This window comes from Triticum urartu, chromosome 4A, assembly GCF_056163025.1.
Source record: "Triticum urartu cultivar PI428250 chromosome 4A, HENAU_Tu73, whole genome shotgun sequence".
Lineage (NCBI taxonomy): Eukaryota > Viridiplantae > Streptophyta > Magnoliopsida > Poales > Poaceae > Triticum > Triticum urartu.
In genome coordinates this window covers 238,309,645-238,313,961 of record NC_141876.1, presented here as the reverse complement: position 1 = coordinate 238,313,961, position 4,317 = coordinate 238,309,645, and the positions used below count along the sequence as shown (strand labels likewise).

The 4,317-nt window shown below is 42.5% G+C and overlaps 1 pseudogene; it reads left to right on the top strand.

Moving 5' to 3' along the window:
- Positions 1–2,729: 2,729 nt before the first annotated feature.
- Positions 2,730–3,845, top strand: LOC147975483 (uncharacterized; annotated as a pseudogene).
- The last annotated feature ends 472 nt before the right edge of the window (positions 3,846–4,317 follow it).

Below are 4,317 nucleotides of genomic sequence, written 5' to 3'. Positions count from 1 at the left end.
AGGCTCTACATGGTGGTTCATCAAGGATTTCTTTCATTCTTCAATTGTCCTCAAGATTTCCCTCGAAGTTAAGATCCGTCAAGCTATACTCTCAAATAAACATGGTGTTCAATACATGTCTTGTTTTGAGGAGTTTTATCTTTCTTCATCTTGCAATCCGGAGTGCAATTCTTTCTTCCGTACCATTTAAGGTGGTGCTATGTCATTCTTGATAATTTGAGTTCATGTTTCATGATTCACATGTTGTTAAAAATGAGATATTTTAAATCCATCAATCTCGTCATTGGAGTTATCTTGGGTTATGTTACACCTAAAGTTTTCCCTAAGGATTGTTGCTATCTATGGTGCTCATAAATGACCCAAGTTATTCATTGATAAGCACATTTCATATGCATCTTTTGTCACTCAAATATGCGGTTTATTGAGATATATTCATTCACTTCTTGCTATGAATTGTTGCATATTTGCATGAAAATCATATAAAGGGGTCATTTACTACTCAGTGGTTTGTTTTGCAGAAAAGTGCGAGAAGGCACTATAAACTTCAAGATCTGGACTAAGTGGCTAAGAGAACGAAGAAGAGGAGCAAGAATGGATTTGTGTGAGAAGAAACAAAGTAACCAGGGGGCCAACTTGAGAAGAGAGGGATGTTCTTGCGAAGGAGGAAGGAAGCAGGAGGGCCATTGCACAAATGGAAGATCAGATCAAGGGGTCAAAATCCCTAGCCATCTCCTTCGATCCCCTCCGGGCCTGGCATCTCCATCTCTCTCCCCCTCACCACATCTTCTTCACCTCCGGCCGCCGCCACGGCCAGGCTGGCGTGGTGGTGCGCCTCTGCGCCATCCATCACCAGCACCACCGCACCCCAGCGCGCCACCAACACCTCCACCATCACCCTGCGCCTCCATTCATCACCATCCACAGCACCGCCTCATCACCTCGCGCCGCCGCCCATGCATCTCCATGCCGCTCCTCCACCTTTCTTCTTCTCCTAACCCTGCTGCTGCCCTTCTACTTTTCTTCCCGCATCCCCGCTACTCTTCTTGTTGCGCCCCTGCTGCTCCTCCTTCTCCTCTCTCCAAGCCCCGCTGCTGCTCCCTTCGCCTACCTTGCTGCTCCTCTTCTTTGAACCTTTTGCTGCTGCTCCTTCCCCCACGAACCTGCTGCTGCTCCTTTCTCAACGCTCCTGCTGCTTCTTCTCTCCCACACCTCTTGCTTTTGCTCTTCTCTGAACCAAAACTGTTGTTTCTTTCTCTTACCCCGCTGCTGTTCTCTCCCTCTACTAATCTTGATGCAGATTTTCTCCAACTTCCCTCCCTGCTGATCTTCTCCATCACCTACACCATCTACAGCTACAAGCCTAAAGATTGATCGGGAATTAATCTCTGAATCTCTCTCTTCTCTTTCTACTGTACTCTGAATTTTTGTACTGTTCTACTAAGTTGTTTGTTTAGTTTCAAATCGATCATATGTGAATTGTTCTGGGGCATGTGACTCCCTCTTCTTGTATGAGTTAATTAGTTAAATTGGTCACTTGAGTACTACACTTGTTGCATAGTCGAGTTGGTTCAATTTTAGTTACTGTGTTGCTCAAGTACCTGTGATATATGAATATGTGCGTTTGAGTGCGATGTGAAACAATTGTATTATGTCCATAATCTTGTTTCTTCCCTGTGTCTTGTACGTACTAGTTATATATACGTATGTGTGTTCTAGTCTTGTTAATTCTCTTTGTTCAGAATGTCTGCCTATGTAGTTTCTAATTTCTCAAGCTTAAGAAAATACCAAAAAGACGATTAGTAAAATCTGAATTTCTCCTTGTTGTTTACGCTTTCTTTGTCCTCAACCCTGTCTAGTTTAGGTTATTATTTTCTTGCAATCCTCTCTTAAAATTCTGTCACCTAGCTTTAGCTGAGCATCGTTGCCGTTGCCTACTCCCTGAGGAGAACACGACATCCCCATTTTGGGCATGAAAAACCTACTGTACTTACCATCGATCATTTTGGCGCCGTTGCCGGGGACTAGCTTCGAGCGATTGTGTTAGGCTATAGACTAGGTTTTTCTTATTTTTCTAGTTTGTGCCATATATTTGTGATATATCTCTAACCACTAACCCCTGTTCTAGCTAGTATCTCTTTGTTTTCTTTTCCTTTTCCAGGTTAGAGCTATCTACTCGGTTATGGCATATTATTAAGATTGTCTTGGAGATGCAAGGAACACTACAAACAACACAGAAACTATTCAAGAACTGATAAGTAAGATTTCCCATCGATTAGATGATTTAGCTCGGCAGCGAGAAGTAGTTTTTCAGGATAGGCCTAGCTCTTATGATCCTTATTCTAGAGGACATCTTTATGTTTCTCCTACATGCCATATTTGTGCATTTCAGGGCCATTCACCCGCTGAATGTCAGCGTGGTTACTCTCACTCTCCCAATTGTTATGGCATGAGCTTCGCCCCACGGCCTAGCTCATACCAAAACAATTACTCATATGGGTGGCTTGAGAACCAGAATATGTCATATAGGAGCAACAACCCTGAGATCTCACCGTTTACTTCTAGTAATCATATGCAGGGATTTAGGTACAATGGGGAGAGCCACAACTATGCTCCACAACAGATTTATTCAGCTCCTACTCATATACCTCAACACCAGGAGATGTTGCCAATGGAGTTAAATGGTCCTCCATTTGGTCAACCAACAACTCCAGCAACCGCCGAGCAATCTCATGTGCAAGTGCCCACACAAGATGAATTTGATGATATAGACAAGATCACATTGCTTAGTCTCGAGTTCACTTGGAGTGCCGAGGATGATCCTATTAGGAAGGTTATACTAGAGGAAATGAAGAAGATCAAGAGTGGAAAAGAGCTAGTGGAAGAAGTAAGGAAGATTGAGAAGAACATCAACGCTGGCAGCACTATTTCTTCACAGCTTGAGCTGAGTGTTTCTGGGATTCGCCTTGATACATGTGAGGATCCAACACCTTCATATCCAGCCAAGGAAGATAGCTAGTGCCTTGAGGAAGAGATATATCAGATTGAAGAAGATGAACTAGAAGACAAGGAACAAGATGACCAAGAGCTTGAATGCCCAAGTGATCAAGACGAAGATCCGTTGCCTCTCACTCCTGGAGAAGTAAAAGAAGCTCCTATAGTTGAAGATGAAGAACCAGAAATTCATTTGCCCATCATCATACAAGAGCGTGATATAGCAGGTTTATCTAATCTTCTCGATGACATGGGTCCATATGAATTTTTTGCTACTACCTTGCATTGCATGATGTTATCTGTTATAGTAGATTTGAAGAAGTGTTTGCTTGGATATGATGATACATATACTGTTGGTGGCATTGCTCATATTAATGATGATCACACTTATTTTCCTCATGCCAAGCCTATGTTTAATGATAAATATCATCCTCATGTTAGTATTGAGCTTGCTGATTCCTATCATACTCGTCATGTTCTTTATAGCTATGCTTATGTAATTGGGTTCTCTATTGATGATTTAGACGGCATTACCCCTTTCACTTGTATGGTCTCTTTTGTCGAGTGCTCTTTCAGGTTTTTGCTACTGCCCCGTTCACTACATGCTGACCAGGTTCGAGGTGACATTCCTTGGGACCCCGGTGGATCCTGAGCACGGAGATGAGGAGAAGCAATGGTCACACACGTGAGGAAGGGAGAAGCAATGGGCACATACAAGGAAGAGAAAAGCTGGAGCGTGCACGAGGATAGAGAGCATGAGGATAGAGAAGCAAATGGAGAGGAGTCACAATGCAAGAGGATGTGAGATGATCGAGCAAGTTCTACTTCATAAAGCCCGGCGAGCTATTTCATGACCCCAATCTGAATATATCATCTATTGATACAAGCTGAAATCAATTGCTAGTGGGGTTGCTTGAGCCAGTTATTACTCGTTGTCAAGCTGAAATTTGCCTTTGGCATCGTGCTTGATGAGAATAGGCGAACTGATTGTTGAATGCCTTGTAAACTAGTGATCTACACCCTGTTTACTTTGCTGAAAGTAGTGAAAGCTATTAGTTTTGAGTGCTCAAATCCCTAGTGCACTAGTAAACTTAATCATTTTCTGCATTTGCCTTGATACACCTAGATCACTATGTTCAGATGATGTATTTGTGCCAAGTGTGTTCCCATTCAGAGCAATCACTTTACCACTATGGACTAGCATGCTATGTTCCCTGGATCGGTAGCATGTGAACCAGACATGGTTGAGAAATGATTCTTGTTTTTGTTAAAAAAATTATATATTATAATGAATAATAAGTCTGACTACCTACAGTAGCATGTCAT